This window comes from Bidens hawaiensis, unplaced genomic scaffold (assembly GCF_021521415.1).
Source record: "Bidens hawaiensis isolate Kalapana, Puna unplaced genomic scaffold, B.hawaiensis_p1.1 tig00029912_1, whole genome shotgun sequence".
Classification (NCBI taxonomy): Eukaryota; Viridiplantae; Streptophyta; class Magnoliopsida; order Asterales; family Asteraceae; genus Bidens; species Bidens hawaiensis.
The window spans coordinates 177,411-195,937 of NW_027494972.1; the positions used below are offsets into that span (position 1 = coordinate 177,411).

The 18,527-nt window shown below is 37.5% G+C and overlaps 4 pseudogenes across 1 annotated transcript; 2 read left to right on the forward strand and 2 right to left on the reverse strand.

Annotated features, from left to right (window-relative positions):
• Positions 1 to 1,161: 1,161 nt before the first annotated feature.
• Positions 1,162 to 3,911, forward strand: LOC143579682 (receptor like protein kinase S.2 pseudogene; annotated as a pseudogene).
• Positions 2,793 to 3,800, forward strand: LOC143579686 (receptor like protein kinase S.2 pseudogene; annotated as a pseudogene).
• LOC143579683 (putative calcium-binding protein CML22) lies at positions 3,840 to 8,026 on the reverse strand (annotated as a pseudogene).
• Positions 8,027 to 11,213: 3,187 nt separating this feature from the next.
• LOC143579695 (protein PHR1-LIKE 3-like) lies at positions 11,214 to 16,285 on the reverse strand (annotated as a pseudogene). Its single transcript, XR_013143509.1, has 6 exons — positions 16,086 to 16,285; positions 14,394 to 14,470; positions 14,001 to 14,055; positions 13,660 to 13,738; positions 13,000 to 13,069; positions 11,214 to 11,637 (listed from the first exon to the last, which is right to left on the reverse strand). The product of XR_013143509.1 is annotated as a protein PHR1-LIKE 3-like (transcript).
• Positions 16,286 to 18,527: the final 2,242 nt, after the last annotated feature.

Here is an 18,527-nt window from a genome sequence, read left to right on the forward strand (position 1 = left end):
GTTTGGAATTAGTTTTGAAATTTTTCGCGGGTCTGGGACGGGTTTGGGATTTATAAAATACCTGGTTACCCGACCCGATTACCCGATAACATTGACCCATTTACCCGATTATATACCCGATATACCCGGCATAATTTTTTATATATTTGTTATATATATCATATATGTTTAGTATATAATAATATTAAAAATTATTATATATATGTTTGCTTTTGTTAGTTCCGATAACTGGTCATAGTAACATTTGAAAAGTTTAATAATGTTATCTTATATATATATATATATATATATATATATATATATATATATTGTCAGAATCCGATAGAAACCCTATAGATTTAATTTGGGTGTGTCTGACGGGTATGCCCGAAACCCGCGGGTTTACCCGATACCCGATGGGTAATTACCCTATAAAAACCCAACGGGTCTGGGACGGGTTTTTATAATCAGGTTCGGGTCTGGAAATACCTAGACCTGTCCCAGACCCGACCCGACCCGACCCATTGCCATCCCTCGTTTACCCGATCCGACCCATTGCCATCCCTCGTTGATGAACAAACAAAACTACAAAAGGGTATAATTTACTTGATCCACACGGTTTGGCTTCTACTTCTAGATTTCATATTCTCTTTTGCCGATTTAAATCCACTCTTTCTTAAAATGGTCTACACATCCTCTATAGGATAATTCAAATATTATCAACCATAAATATCATCGATCAATAATTCAATATTGTTTATCCTAATTCTTATCTGGCCACATGATTTAATATACCAAAAGTTTGTTGTCATCTTTTGCATTTCTTAAAAGAATAAATATTTCAACCACTTCATTACTTTTTTTAGTAAAGTGGCAATTCTTTAATTCTCGAAGATTTTTTTGTACATTTTTTTATGTAATAAAGGTTTTAAATTTGACCAATAACCATATGGTTCTAGATCAGGGGTGACAAGTCAGAAAGAACAAAAAGTTAAAAAAAATGAAAATAAGGTGTACAAAAAAGACTATAAAAATGTACAACTTTTCATGCAGTGTGTGCAAATACCTATAAGAAAAGTCAACCATACAAGTAAGCAAATTAAAGTCAGAAAACACGCACATACACACGGATTCACACAAATAAGTATTTATGCACTTGAATAGTTATGTAACTTATAACTTATATCATTCACCATACAACTCCTAAACAAACTCATGCCATCAGAACAAACATAACCATGCCCATCACTAGCCTTTGCTTCGTCTTACCGACCGACAATGTTGATGATAAACCGGTTGACCATGGCCATGATCGTGACCGCGATCTTAAACAACTAGATACCCGCTCACACATACACAAACACCGGTCATGTAATATTCACATCCCTGATGTCATCAGGCGGGCTCTGGCCCGCATGTACCACATGAGGATTAATATCCGTTCTTGTGGTTTCTGCCACCATGGTGCATGGCGCAGAAACCCGTCTATTGTATTCCATGACACCGAAGGGGTTCATTTACCAAACGAGAAGGCGTTTGCAGGCCATAGCCCGAAAACATTTAGCTACTCCGAGCTTTACATAGGCACTAAAGGGTTTAGTAAAGATGAAATACTTGGAAGTGGCGGGTTTGGGAGAGTTTATAGAGCGGTTTTGCCACGGGACGGGACCGTGGTGGCGGTGAAGTGTTTGATGGAGACCGGTGAGCGGTTCGAGAAGACTTTCGTGGCGGAGCTGTCGGCTGTGGCTAATCTTCGTCATAGGAATCTAGTCCCGTTACGTGGATGGTGCGTTCATGATGATCAGCTTCTGCTTGTTTATGAGTACATGCCGTACCGCAGCCTTGACCGGGTGCTTTTCGGGCTAGCCGGGGCGAGACTCCAGTGGGACCGGAGGCTGAAAATAGTGATCGGTCTTGGTGCGGCTTTGTTTTACATCCACGAACAGCTCGAGGGTCAAATTATACACCGCGATGTGAAAACGAGTAACGTGATGCTGGATTCAAGCTACAATGCAAGACTTGGTGACTTCGGGTTGGCTCAGTGGCTAGAACATGAACTCAAGTACCATATTAGTACACCATCAGCAAACCATCGTCGGTTTAGGGCCGCAGAAACCACGAGGATTGGCGGCACGATTGGTTACTTGTCACCCGAGAGCTTCCACACCGGTACTGCCACTGCCAAGTCAGATGTTTTCAGCTTCGGGATTGTGCTGCTCGAGATTGTTTCGGGACGAAAAGCAATCGATCTTACATTCCCGGATGACAAGATTATTCTACTTGACTGGGTTAGAGAACTATCTGATGAAAACATGACTTCAAAAGCAGTTGATCGACGGTTAAAAGACGGGTCATACAAAGTTCATGATGTCGAGCGTTTGATTAAACTCGGGTTGTTATGCACGCTCCACGACCCGAAATCCCGACCTGACATGAAATGGATCCTCGAAAGCATCATTGAATCGCTTTCGGGCACATAACTTGACCTCCCTGATCTTCCATCTTTCAAAACTTACCCTCGGTACATCTCGGTATATCCACCAGTTAGCAGTAGCAATGTTACTGACACCACTACAACACCATCATCAATCACCAATGCAGCTATTAGTGCCATTTCAGCAAGCACAATCACCTTCGTCACCGCCAAGGGAGACAGCTTGTATGTGACCACCAGTGTCGGATACACTGGCGGCAATGACATGATCCCGAGCATGATCTCGGGGTCCAATATTACAGAAACCGGATACAGTCTCGATGATAGCATGATCTCGAGCACGATCAATTCGAACCGCAGCCCATCGAAAATATTCCCAATGGTTAGACCGCCACGCGAGATCACCTACAACAAGATCATCTCTGCCACGGACAATTTCTCGGACTCTAACCGGCTAGCTGAGCTCGACTTCGGGACTGAGTACTATGGTGTCATTGACAACCAAGACATAATAGTGAAACGGCTCGGTTTGAAGACATGCCCAGCTTTACGGGTCAGATTTTCAAACGAGCTTTCGAATTTGGGCCGACTTTGTCACAGGAACCTAGTTCAGCTCCACGGTTGGTGCACCGAGCAAGGCGAGATGCTCGTGGTCTACAACTATTCGGCTAGCCGTATGCTAAGTCAACTCCTCTCTCATCATAACCACCAACGGTCACAACCGGTCTTAAAATGGACACACCGATACAACATTTTGAAATCACTTGCAAACGCGGTTCATTACCTCCACGATGAATGGGAACAGCAAGTTATTCACAGAAACATAACCTCATCCGCCATAGGAATCGAGCTCGATATGAACCCGAGGCTCGGGTCATTTGCATTAGCCGAGTTTCTAAAAAGAAACGAACAAGATCATCATGTGGAAGTCAACACTTCAGTCAACGGGATTTTCGGGTATATGGCACCTGAATACATGGAGTCAGGGGTAGCCACCACAATGGTGGATGTTTACAGCTTCGGTGTAGTGGTGCTTGAGGTGGTTAGTGGACAGATGGCTGTCGATTTCCGAACGCCTGATGTGTTATTGGTGAAACGGGTGCATGAGTTCGAGACCCGAAAGAGGGATTATAAAGAATTGGTGGATTCTAGATTAAATGGGGAGTATGATCATGAAGAGTTGACCAGGTTGGTTAAGTTAGGTATGGCTTGCACGCGGTCAAACCCGGAGTCGAGACCAACCATGAGTCATGTTGTTAGCATACTAGACAACCGTGCCAGCCTCAAGGAGAGAATGATAAGGAAGGAGAAAAGTGAAGAATGGAAAGAAAGAAATATGTTATCTTTGTCTATAGTCAGGAGAGTTCAAGCGTTAGGAATACAATAATTTTAATTACACATTTTTCAGCCATATATAAAACATAATAAGAGTGTCACAAAGTTGTATGCTGCAAGTATGTAAATATTTAAGTATACATTACATTGTTAGTTGTTACCATTTATGATTTTAGATTGTTGTGATGTTGACATCGTCATTCAAGTCAATCCCGACCCAGTTCACCAGAGAGAAGAGGAATTCCCTGAACCCGACTTTGCCATCCTTGTCCTGTCCATTTCTTCTGCATTAATGAAAAATTAATATGGTCAAAATGGCATTTAGCAGTTAGCACAACATATGTTTAGCATAAAGGTAGTAAAACGGGCGAGTTGGCAACGTTAAAAACAAGTTCAGGTCAAATGGGTATGTTTTAGTGGAGTCAAAACAGGTCGGTTTAACTTTTGCTTTTCATTAATAATGTAGATGGTTAATGTATCAAATAGGATTAAAGAAACTATAGGAGATTTTATGCATTTTGCATACGACTTTAGACCGTTAAACCGTTCATGTTAGCAGTTAAAGTTAGGAGATTACTGAATCGACTCATGGTAATGTGAGTAGGAGATTTCTCCTTAGGGAAATCATCATTCATAGATTTGATTACGTCCTTCTTGTCCAGCTTCCCATCACCATTTTTATCAAGAAACAAGAACGCGTCAATAATGGAATCAAATGTTGCTTTAAGTTCTGGAGATCCCATTGTTGTTGCCTAAAACAAAAATTTCTTTTATTAAATTTTACCAAGAAAACAGTTAAAAGATTGAAGAATGTTGTGGTTACCGTGTGGTTTGATGCTAAAGTACCACCAAGGAGGTAAATAAGGCACAATACAACTACAAACTCATTAAATTTCATGCCTTTGTTCTTGCCCAAGTCACAAGACTCAAAAAGGTCATTAATTTCCTGTTCTGTGCAGTCAAATTGCAGTTTTTGTAAGCATTTTGTTAGCTCCTCGCGGTCAATAATTCCATTTGAATCAACATCTGAATGAGAAAGGAAATATATGTGAGGGGAATTAAAAATAAGCCAGTTTTTACACCACAATAATAACCAAGAATAAACTCGGGCGTAGTATTTACATGGTCCAACAATTTGCTAATATCCAAGAGCATTGATATGGTTTTATTAGATATCAGCAAGTATATATTAGCACTAATATACTAAAGGCAATAACTACATAGAAGGGGAACCAACAACAAAGTTTGTATACTTGTGAGAATCCATTACCGAAAAACTAACTGGACCCCACCAATACCTTGCTACCTAAAGAAATTTTGGTTTTTGAGATTTTAAAATTTGTTCATTTCAGTTTTACCGCTTTTCTCAGTTTCGGTTTTCGGCTTTTTTGAGTATGCCATTTGGGCATTAAGTTTTTGGGCCAGAAAAAATTGGCTCAAAATAATGAATTTGGGCCAAAGTGTTTTTGTTAATTAATAAATAATTAATTATTATACATTTGGGTTAACCTATTCACTAAATTCTTATGAATTACTTAAAGTTGAATGTAAAAATTTGAAAATCCATAAGTTAGGTTCCGATTTTACAAAAACATTATATCAAACAGTTGGTTTTTGTTTGGGGTTCAGTTATTTCGGTATCGGTTCGGTTATGTTGGTTTCATGCAGTATGCACACCCCTACAGAAAACCAGTGGAAACTAGACTTGAACCTGAGACCTCTATGTGCTTTTTTTTAACAAACATGTTTAATCTGATCTTTTGCTAGCTAGGGTCAATATAGTCATACATTGAGAAACAAGCAAGGAGTTGTCTTAAGAAAACAAACCATTATCTGGTTCATAAGTCTATAAACAACCTATTAAACACCCATTACACATTTAATTCTTTGCACACCATATAAAGAGGATCCACAAAATGAAAAGCACTAACAAATAAACAAGCATAAGAAGGTCGAAACTAAAATCCTGTTAAACTAACCGAACTGTCGAAAAACGCCTCTAATTTCTTCCAAACCCTCTCGGTACTGAGGAAACCGCAGAATTATGCTATTGATGGATTTAATTTTGTTCTCTCTTTGAGCACTTCTTTGTTTAGCCTCCATCATTTTCCTCTCAAGCTCACTGTCCAACCTCTCATACTTGTCTGTCGAATTGCAGCAATGCAGAATGCCTCCAAATCTGTTGGATAATGACTTAAGAGACGGGCACGGTCGAGACGTACCTTCAAAAGATATTAAACATGTAATTTACTTGTTTTGGTGATAATATTGGAAGTTGGGGTGCAAACGAGCCAAGCTACTCGGGATCGGCTCGTTAAAAAGCTCGAACGAGCCGAGCTTAATCGAGCCTGAGCTCAAGCCTAAAAGTAAGCTCGTTTAATAAACGAGCCCGAGCCCGAGCTTCACCTATCGAGCTCGAGCCGGCTCGCGAGCCCAAACGAGCCTGCCATTTATATAATTTTTTAAAATATTTATTTAATAATTATTAATTAATATATATATTGTTATTAAAAATAAATAAAAATAACTAAATAATATATATATATTATTTTATGCAGAAAATTATAATAGAAAATAATATATAAAAATAATTATATTATTTAAAAAATAACTAATAAATGGTAAACGAGCCGAGCCCGAGCTTGACAATCTACTCACGAGCAGAGCTCGAGCTTTGGAAATAGAGCTCGAAACGAGTCGAGCTCGATCTCGAGCTCTGTGTAAATTAAACGAGCCGAGCTCGAGCCTGGTCGAGCTCGGGCTCGGGCTCGGCTCGGCTCGTTTGCACCCCTATTTGGAAGTAACTGAATTCTCTGGTACGTATCAGATTAGTGCACAAATGTAAACCAATAATTGCAAAATTTGATTATTTTAGCATTCTATCTCCAACATAATCATAATCTACAATCAAAATTCAAAGCACTAGCAATAAGTACAAGATGAATTAAACATGTAATTTCTGTGTTGATTTATGCAGTTTGATGAAACTCTCTGTAATGAAGCAAAGTTGTATACAAATAACTGAATTCTAATCAAGGGTGCAGACGAGCCGAGCTGAGCCGCTAGCGAGCTACTCAAGATCAGATCGATAAAAAGCTTGAATCAACCCTAGCCAAGCCTGAACCTCAGATAAAGCTCATTTACTTATCAAGCTCGAGTCTTGTATGGGAAGCTCGTTTAGGCTAGTAGAGCCGTACCGAGCCTATATATTTTTAAGTTTTAAGTTTAACCTCTTTCAGACTTCTAAGCATTAATTTCACACTGCACAACCGAGATCGAGCCGAGTTTTAGGTCGTTTAAAGTACTACACGAGCTCGAGCCAAGCTTAGGCTCGTTTAAGGTTTTCTCAAAATATATAAAATGTATAAAATGTAATTAATAAATAATAAATGAGCCGAGCTCCGGCACCGTTGCGAACCAATAACTTAAAAATTCAAAAATTTTATCGTTCTAATTCTAGCAAATTAGCAATAATATTAGGCATACTAGTTCTCTACTATCAAAATTCAAATCACTAGCAAATAGCAATAAGTACAAGATGAATTAAACATGTATTATCTGTGTTGATTTATGCAGATTAGGGCAAAGTTCTAAACCAATAATTGCATTCTAATCAAGGGAGCCGAGCCGCTCGCGAGGTACTCAGATTGAATGATAAAAAGCTTGAATTGAGCCTAGCCTTTTCGAGCCTGAGCTCGAGCCTTGTACAGGAAGCTCGTTTAGGCTCGTCAAGCCTTAACGAGTCTTTTGTATTCTAAGTTTAACCTCTTTTGGACTTCTATGTATTAATTCCACACCGCACAACCAAGCTCGAGCCGATTTTAGCTCGTTTAAAGTACTGCACAATCTCAAGCCAAAACTAGGCTCATTTACAATAAAATAACCAAGTTTCAAATGTGTTTCAATTATTTTTTCTCAAATCGGGTCACTAAATATTCAAATCGAGTCTCACCGATTTTTTTGTGCGTTAAGAAAGAAATGGAGGATAAGATGTGGGGGTCGGAATTTGCAATATAAAAGTTAATTAATAAATAATAAACGAGCCGAGCTACCATTCGGAACTTATAACTTAAAAATTCAAATATGTTAACGTTCTAAACTTGTAATTATTCTAGCATGATCGTAAACTTAAGTCACGTAACGATCGAAGTAAATAACAAAACGATAACGATCAAAATCAAATTATGCAAAGTAGCTGTTAGAATATTGAAAACATTAGCAGCATCAAGTAACTGAAATTGGCAAAGTATAGTATACTTACTCATTGATGATATTATTATTATTATTATTGTTTGAATGGAGGAAGAATGAGAATGAGAGTATTAGTAGAAATGAAGAAATTATTGGAAGCATTTTGGTAAGGAATCGGGTTCTTGTAAAAGTCATGAAATGAAACAGTTTCTCGCTTTTTATATATCAACTTGGGTGTTGGTAAAACCCGAGTGGGTCGACGTGAATTCGGTTGGTGTTGATTATGTTTATTAAGGTATAGATATTGTTGGTAAAGTTTGAGCGTTAAAATCCAAAAAATTAATTCGTCATACACGTGTTGTCGGTCTCGGTCATTGTGGCAGTAATTCGACACGAAATCGGTCAGTTTTGAATCTTTTGATTTCGCTCGCTACGACACTAGAGTTAAAAAATGAAAAAGAAAATTATAAATTTATATGAAGGTGAAACAATGGCCAATGGGAGGGGTGTCAGACGGTAAACTTGCGCGTTGGTAAAACCCGAGCGTTGTCAATCACATGCGTTGAAGAGGCGGGTCTACTCGAATTTGTCGGTTTCGGTCAGCTTCGTTATGGTACAGGAATAAAAAAAATGACATTTGGTCGGTTTCCCTTACATTCGTTTGAACTACAAAAAACAAAACAAAATACACGGGATTGATACGGTGCTGCCAAGTGGCCTAATAGAGTACTTGCGACACCAAAGTTCTAGTTTATATATAGTAGTAATCGCAAAGTTGTTTTAAAGGGATGTATACGAACTAAACGTTCGATGAAATGTTTTCAAACGGTTTGACAGGAGGTTCTTTTATGTTCTTTCGTTTAATAAATGAGCAAACATGAACAAAGAGTTTTGTTTAATTAACTAGATAAATAAACATGAACATAGACCATGATCATATTCGTTCAACTGTGGTCATGAACATCTAATGTGTTCAATATTTATATTTCTTATTTTTTGTTTATGTTTATTTCAGCCAAAGAGTGGTTTATTAGTCGTTATCATTGGCGGGTTTTGTTGAATTTTTTATTAGATAAATATGGTCTAAAATTCCGACCGGTTATTGTGAAATTTTGAGACTATCCCTATGAAAGTTTGAGAATAACCTAATAAAAAAGTAAAATGAAAAATTTTACAAATATAATTATGTAAATGTAATATAAAATATAAATAATTTTTTCAATTAAATTTGAATTTAATACCAGTTTTTAAGTAAAACAGTCCAATATCCAACCCAATTCTTTAACCACATCGTAAGCCCAAAACTCAATTCATTCGAATTATACTCATTTATTAGCCTGCTACCCAACCCAAGTCTAATTTTTGAGAGTTTTTGTTTGATCACTTGATAGTTTGATTGTATTTATGTTTGATAATAGTTTGTAGGAAGAAAGAATAATGAATCTCTTAATGGAAGGATTTCTCAATAAAAAAACAAAGTAGAAGATAAGCAAGGATCATCTTCTAAGACTCCCGAATTTATCGAATTGGATGATCTTTGTTCAGATGCCGTCAAATGTTAATAGAAAACCATTTTCTACTTATGACGTAAATAAAAGATTATATGACCAGATCCGATTCAATCAGATTGGAACGGCCAAACTAGACCAGTGAAATATTTCATACCGATTTGACCCGACCCAAAAGATTTCCGACCTCTGTGAAAAAAGTTTCTGGATTCGCCACTGTTAATCCTTTTGATGAGAAATTAGGGATGAGCTTGACATCGGTACTGAAACGAGCCAAGCCGCTCGCGAGGTGAGTTACTTGGGATGCCATGTGGTTCATTTTGTGCCTAATGGTGCCTAAGCGGCTTATATATATGTCAAAGCGTGATTGGTCAAAGCCTATTTGGAGTTATTTTGGTCAATTTGGCTACTTAGATTTTTTTTTTTTTAAATTAATAATATTAGTACTTCATCTACTCATTTTACTATCTGTTTGTTTAGGTAATCACAACATGCATCATGCATGTGTGTATAGACGTATACACCAATGCTATATGTAATCATGCATTGGTGATGATGGGAAAATGTGCATATAAATTCAATTAGCTCTCCATTATGATAAACAAACTATCTTCATTCTACTTCATATTTATAATGAGTAATAATAATACTATCTCAAATTCTCAATGACATGTGACACAATAGTGAGTCTAGTAGAATCACATTCTGATGGATCTTCTGTTGCCGTTTGATCATCGGTGTAAGTTCTTGTTACATGACCATTTTATCGTGCCGTACTTCTTAGATAAACATCCTTATCAACATCGTCATTTCTGAGATATAGTTGGAATAAGGAGAAAATATGGCATCACAGATTCACAGGCTCACAACATTTACGGTTGCACCGCCAAAAGCGTATATGCAATGCTTTATGTACTTGTTAAGATGCTAGAACGACGAAATCACATACCTATTAATACTACTTCTAAATTTACAGTTTGTCCACCGTGGGACACAAACCCTCACACTTAAGTGAGAACATCACTTTGTACACTCTTGATGTTATTAAGGAATTTTTATATAATTAAGAAATAAATATCTTTGGTCTGTGTAACTATTTGACTTGGTTGTCATTATCATCGTATTCATTATACCCCACCAATAGCAAAACTATGGTAGGCTCTGAGGAGGGTAGGATGTAGTACCTCTACCCCGCATGAATAGAGAGACTGCTTCCAGTGAGACCCCCGGCTCAGTAGTAGTTTTGCATCAAACCTTGGACATGAGGCACATAACACTCAACCATCGGAACACCGGCGGATTGGTGCATGTACCCTTGTCTTTTGGCTATCAACACCACCACATGACGCCTGATTAACATTCCTACACTTTTAACGCTATTTTCACGATATTAGTAAAAGAGCGTCAAAATTAGTGCAATTTCACTTATGCCCACCCGAGGGTTAACACATATACATTATATGCACGCACCGCAAACAAGGCTTACCATTTGACTTGGTAAATTATGATATTAAAAGCTCATATTGTCTAAACCCTTAACCACTTAAGAAGGAACACAATTGCTACACACATTAATACCGCTAGACTATAAGCTACTTGGTATTTCATTTAAATACGCGTGTTTGTTAAGCATAATTTTTTAAAGCTGTGACGATGATGGTGCTGTTGGTTTAGTTAGTGGCGGTTGAGTTGAGGAGATGGAGGTGGCTGGTGATCGGGTTTGTGTGTGCACATGGGTAACATCGACTACACAACATCGCTGGAAACACGTTAAATAAATAAAATCCCTACTTAATAATATCCATCTACTTTACCCTAAAGTTACCGAAAATCCAACAAAATGTCAACGGACAAACAAGAACATGTTCCCAACAACCTATCCTATATTAGCCGCTTTCCACTCGGCTGCATAAGCATGGCCCGTTGCCTCTTGTTCAGGGCTGCAGCCTGAGAGCTTAAACTGTTGTCATTCGTGGGCCCATGATCAACTTGAGTGAGTGAAGTGGTCGGGTTGAGAGGTGGCAGACAGTCGTTGGTTACCTTGATTGCCAGATCAGATAGTTCCTCCCTAGCTGCATCCAGTCCAGCAGTTGCGATTGCTTGATCGTTTAATGCTTTACACGCTTTTTCCAATATCGATTGAAGATATTTTCCTTGCGCTTCGATCCTCAGCTGGAGACGCTGTTGAACCTGAAATAATCAGATAATCAGAACCAGACTAGCAAACTGGAAACCTGAGACATTTTCAGGTATTGGACCGGGCATGCGAGTGTCGTTTTTAAAAGTTTTCCAGATCACCTGATCTTGTTTACCAATGTAGAAACTGAATATATTAATATTTTATATAACTTTGAAAATATAATAAACAATATGTTGAAGTTGTTAGAAACTTCTCATAAAATTATTAAATTATAAAATTCATCATCATCATCATCATCATCATCGTACTCAGTATATCCCACCAATAGCAAAGCTATGGTAGGGTCTGAGGAGGGTAAGATGTAGACAGCCTTACCTCTACCCCATGGGGATAGAGAGGCTGCTTCCGGTGAGACCCCCGGCTCTATACTAGTTTTGCATCAAGCCTTGGACATAAGGCACATAGCACTCAATCATCGGGACGCTGGCTGATTGGTGCATGTACCCTTGTCTTTCGGCTATCAACGCCACCACATGATGCCTGTTTAACCTTCCATCACTTTTAACGTTATTTTCACGAGATTAGTAAAATAACGTCAAAATTAGTGCAATTTTACTTTTGCCCACCCGAGGGTTCACACATATATACATTATATGCGCGCACCGCAAGCAAGGCACATATATACATTATAAAATTGCTAGAAATATAGTTGAATATTGTATATTTCAAGTTGATTTCTGACATGAATTTAACATAGGTTTCGGCCTAGTAGGGGTTAAACGAGTCAAGCCACTAGTGAGGTGACCTACTTGATATTGGCCCGCTGAAAGCTTGAATTGAGCCAAGCTTAACAAGCTTGAGCCCAAAACTAAGCTTGTTTAATAAACGACCCTGAGACCGGGCTTCACTTATTGAGCTCCAGAGCCTAAATGAGCCTATTATTTATATAAATGTTAAATAATATATTAAATATGCATATTTTTATGATATTAATTATTATATATAAGATTATGATAAAAAAAACAAAATAATATATATCATGTTATATATACATATTATAGTTAAAATATATGGAAAAAAATTACAAATGTATATACATCGATCAATAAATAATAAACAAGCCGACTTGTTTACACCCCTAATCCAACAAGTATTCTCACCACACAACACCATAAGGGGGTTATATCTCACACTAACGTATGCCCGACGTGTATGAGACACGGCTTTATAATTGGGTATGTTACTGGGATCACCAAAACTCATCCCAATGAAGTGGTTGGGTTGAGAGGTGGCACCCGGCCGATTACCATCCGTAAATTAAACTGGTTGGTAAATTGCTTGTAACAAAGGGTAAACCAAAATTACCTGATTACCCTTTCTTTTAACCAAAATTACAAAAGACACCCACCAACCTCTAGCTGTTCGTGTAGTCTTCTTTGGACTTCCATCTGCACTCTCAAAGCTTCTGTAACCTCAAATCCACTGTTCCAAACACCCAAAAAAAAAGCATGTAACAAATGGTATACTTCTATATATGTTTAATCTTAAACGGGTCAAATGAGTAGAACAGATCAAAGTGTCAAACGAGTCAAAGTCACCAAAGTATACTTTCAGCATACTAAACCTCCTAAGATGATTTACACAAAATTATAGTTTACGGGCCAACCCAACCCGTACCAAATAAATACCCAAATTTTGACTGAATTCGGTATGAAGAGGGGTAGGTTCATTTTGGTACGAGCCATCACGGTGTACTATAGAGTCCGGTTCAGTTTAACCAACTCAAAATAGAAAATTACCAAATGACCTCCCTTCTATTTCATTTCATTTAGCCTAAATTTGAACGCAACGTACCACTTAATCGAATTGCTCGACCTAATTCGCAAAACCAACATCGATCGGAACGATTTGTAATCAGATTTGGAACACCGAATTTGTTCGATTGGAACGGCGTACTGGAGTGATTTGGAACGTAGCGAATTTCGATTGGGTACATCACGCTCCAATACGGGGATCGAGCGTCCCTGAGCGAATTTGGTAACTATGATAAAAATTTAAGAAATGGAACTTACTCGTTTAAGTCTTGTGGCATCATTCTTGCAGAAGATGACGTCGATGAAGTCATTTCTTGGCTCTCAGCGATGCAAGACACTGTAGATCAAACCGTAGGCACAATCAGTTACAATTTATATAATAATTAGAAATCCTAATAAAATATCATATAATCAGATTTTGTTTAACATGAAGTGAAAATAATAAATTTAATGCTTGATTTTCAAATTTATTGTCTAAATCATATTCCCCAATTTATTTCTCGAATTTTTATGATTTTCCGTCACACGTGACACGTCTTTCATCTAATATCAAAGACCATAATTGGTATTGTTAATTTACTATGATAAGAAGTCAGTACCTTCTTTAGAGTTCTCTGAAAACTCTTTGCATGATTGTTTCCCCATTCGGAATTTCTGCAAATACACGTGCGGCGTAAATTAAATCTAGAAAACTCACAAAAAAAGATCTAAAATAAAGAACATCTCAAAAGTAAGGGTGTTTGGATGTGCGTTTTGGAACTGGTTATGCGATATTAAATGATCATAACCGAAAATCAGATGTATAAAACATGTCTAATAATTAGTTGTATTAAAATGCCATTGTTAAAATGTATGTAAACTAAAACACCAACAATTTTTTATCAATTATAAAAACAGTCTTCTATAAATTAGTGTTTACCGATTCTTTTATTTTACCATCACGCATAATGAGAGTTGAATTTACCGTTTTTAGTAGATAATAAACAACAAACCTGCAGATGCGACTTGAGGTGATAGAGAGTGAGCCCTTTTACCCCCATTGTTCTCATTATCATTTTTGGCGTTGCTTCTGCAACCATTATACATGAAATTAAACTAAAATTTTTAACAAATTATCCAAGAAAGTAAGTCAAAGAGGTGCATAATATGATAAAAGGCGACTCTAGCTAGCAACAAATTAACGCCTATCCATGCGGGTTTTAACAAAATTAAAATCCACAATTCTAGCATGACAAATAACTAAAAGATTCAACTTAACGAAGAACATAAGATGCAAAATAAACATAGTATTCACAATTAAATAGCTAAAAAACTAAATCACTATAAAATAGTATAACAAAATTAAAGCCCACCATTCTAGCATGCTAAATAACCAAAAGAATGAGTGTATTATTTGTGATACTCAAATGCCAACTGCCATAACCTAATTAACAAACTTTAATAAACTAATTTCAACACAAATTATGTTACATATCCAACAAACTGTGATTAAAATTCTTTAATAACATTTATCACTCTTAAGTTAACTTGCTAATTCTCAAGCAAAACCCTAACTATGGAAACAAATCCCCAATTGCTTCTGTAACCATTATATATCATATAGACAAAAATTATGTTAAGAAATTATCCAATAATATTATTAATTCACAATTCTAAAAGATCCACAACTTTTTGAAAAGATGATACTCAAACGTCAACCACCATAACTTAATTAACAAACTGTAATCAGTGTTGCAAAAATCAGTATTCGTTGCTGATTAATTGGTAATCAGCGAGTGGCCGTTTCGATTTCACCTAATTGGATCCAATAATCAGTAGTCAGTCAAAGCCGGTCCAAATCAATTAACAAGTTTGAAAAATTATACTTATTAATCCAATCCTATTAATAAGTTTGAAAAATTATATATAAATTCGAAAAACGTCATACGCATATATATAATTTTTTTAAAAAAATTACATATAAAATTACAACAACCGACTAGCGTCTAGCAAGTTCTACATAACTGACTAACTTCAAGTTTTCAACTCAAATCATGATCCATATCAAACAAACTCTACTTGAAAAATTCTTTAATAACATTTATCTTTCTACCCAAGTCAACTTTATAACACTTTAGTCAACGATTTGACTTTAATAGTCAACCCACCATTTCCCAACATAAACCACCACAAATTAGCTCCCAATTTAGAGTTTAAAACCATAACAATGTTAAAACCCTAATCATAAAACAACATTGCGAATGAAAAAACATTCAGCACCACCGAGCCGTGTAACAGAACCAATCAGGCCCTATAATCAGTAATCGGTCCAAATCGTTCAAAAATCAGTCAAAAACTAAAGTATTTGAAAATGTATTTTATAAATATTAATCCAATCTCATTAATGTATAAAATTTTAAAAAATTACAACAACCGACTAGCGCCTAGCGAGTTCTACAAATTATGTTCCATAATTAGCTACCAAAAAAACAAATCTTTATACTCAAGAAGTCAACTTTACAACACTTAAGTCAACAATTTGACTATAATAGTCAACCCCACCATTTTCCAACATAAACCCACCACAAATTAGCTACCAATTTAGAGTTTAAACCCATAACAATGTGAAACCCCAAATTACCCCCAACAAAACCCTAACCATAAAACAATTAACAATGTGAGTGGAAATGAAAATGAACACTAACTATCGGCGCCACCGAGCTGAGTGACGGCGTCAACAAATCTCTCGTGCAGGTCAGCCGTCCACCGGAGGCGTGGCTTGGGATCTGTGGTGAGCACCAGACATGGGTCTCCGACCAGATTGGTGGCAGTGGCGGTGGTTAACGGCCGTGAGTAGTCGTCTAACGGAATGGAGTGATGATGATGATGAAACATTTGTGGGTTAATGTTTAAGGGTTAAGAGGCAGACAGTGTTGTGTTGTGTTGTGTTGTGTCATGTGTTGTACTTCTGGTCCTAGACATATAACATTATTGTTTTTTACTGTTTTTTGATGGTTTATTTGGAATTGTGGAGTTATGAGATTTATTTTTTATTTTATGTAAATATGGAAGCGTATTGTTTATATAAGGGCGAAAAGGGGCAATAAATTGGTGGAACACCGCCCCCCGGGGATAATTGGGCGAAAAGGGGCGTGGGCGGGGTAATATTGTCGCCCGTTGAAGAAGATAAATAATAATATTTTAATAAAATGACCGTTGTCAAACGGTCAACTTTAAAAAAAATTAAACAATATATATATATATAAACATATACCATTCTTCTCCATTTTATATCCATTTTATACACAAATCAATGAATCATACCCAATTTCTTACAAAAAATAAACAAAATGAATCCTAGAAACAACCCGAACCAACCGAACTACCAACTCCCTGGTTTCGGTCAAGCGTATGGTTCGCAATCGAGCCAACCGAACTACCAATTCCCTGGTTTTGGTCAAACGTATGGTTCGCAATCGAGCCAACCGAACTTACAATGGAACCCGAGGAACCTGAACCAACCGAGCTATCCGTATCAATTTTCCGACCCGAACCTAAACATGTACGCCAACTTTCTCAGCCCCCAAAACACATTGCCGGCGTTCGGTTCTACACCACTGGAGTCGGAGCCGGTGACGGTACCGGATACGCAAACGTCACGGGCATCCGGTTCAAGCAAAAAGTCGACCCGTAAACACAAAAAAAAACAACCGGGGGAGTCGATGGCGCAACGTGATCCATACAAGCATTGAAGCGAGGAGGAGGAGGAGGTGGCCCTTGCAAGGGCTTGGATCGTCATTTCGGAGGATCCCGACGTCGGTAAGTTTTTTAATATTAAGTATTTATTAAAAATGTATTTAGTGTTTATTAAAATGTATACTAATTGTGACAAATAATTTTAATTTGTAGCTAACTTTCAAGCCACCGGGGTGTTTTGGAAGAAAGTATTTGAAGCTTGGCTCGATATAACCAAAAAACTCGAAGACTACCGGGGAAAAGAAGCGGTTCAAGCCCACTGGAAGGGGCTTAACGCCGATTGTCAAAAATTTGCCGGCATATTTAATCGGTTGCAGGGGCCCGGCTGGCGTAGCGGGCATAACGACGGCGACATTATAACTCAAGCCTTGAGCGACTTTCGAGCTCAGGGCCAAACTTTTGAGCGGCCCGGGAAACCGTTCAAGTATTTGAATTGTTTGAAAAAACTACGCGTTTGCGCGAAATAGGCCGGGGCACCAACCGTTCCCGTCGCCCAACGAGCCGGCTCATCCCGGCAATCAAAACGGTCAAAGATATCGTCGTCGACAAATCCGAGCACACCAAACACACCCTCCGATGCTCGTAGCTTCTTCCTGGACGACACGGTTAATTTAGCCGATGATTTGAATATACCCGACGAAGATGAGGTAGAGGAGTTGCCTCGACCACGCGGGAGATCGAGGGAAATAAGGGGGAAGGTTTGTCGTCAACACGATTCAATACGGAGCCCGTTGAAATAAACGAGTTGGTTGGTCGTTTGGAAACAAATGCCACCGTAATTGGAGCCGACCTTCGAGCATCCAACAAACAACAAGAAAAGCTGAACCAGACGTTCGAATTAAAACAAATGAAAGACGACTACGAATCCCTCAAAGCGGAGGGGTTTCACGAGGATGCCGCATTATTGTTTCAACGCCAACGTGAAAAAATGTGCGAATATTACGGATATTAGTTTTTTTTTAGTTATGTTTTTTTTTTATTTTTTTTCTTTAGTTATGTTTTTTAATATTTTTAATTATGTATTTTTTTAGTTATGTTTTCTTTATTTCTTTTTAATTTTAATGCATTTTTATTTGATTATTTAAATAAATTGGTTTTTATTTAATTAGTTTAATTATAAAAAGAAAATAATAAAAAAACACACTGTGGGCCCAACTTGTAGCCCCTACACCATTACACCCCAAAAACAAATTTTCATTCCATGCTGACTGGGCGTCACGTGTTATAATTCGCCCCCAATTATAGCCCCTCCACTACACATAGCCTAACATGGAAAGATAATTTAAGTAGTGGAAAAGAGAGCAAGGCGATTACGTAGCAGACGTCTTGTGTATCACATTTAAAACATTACGTGTGACTGTATCGTTTGATTGTTAGAGTTCTTAGCATGC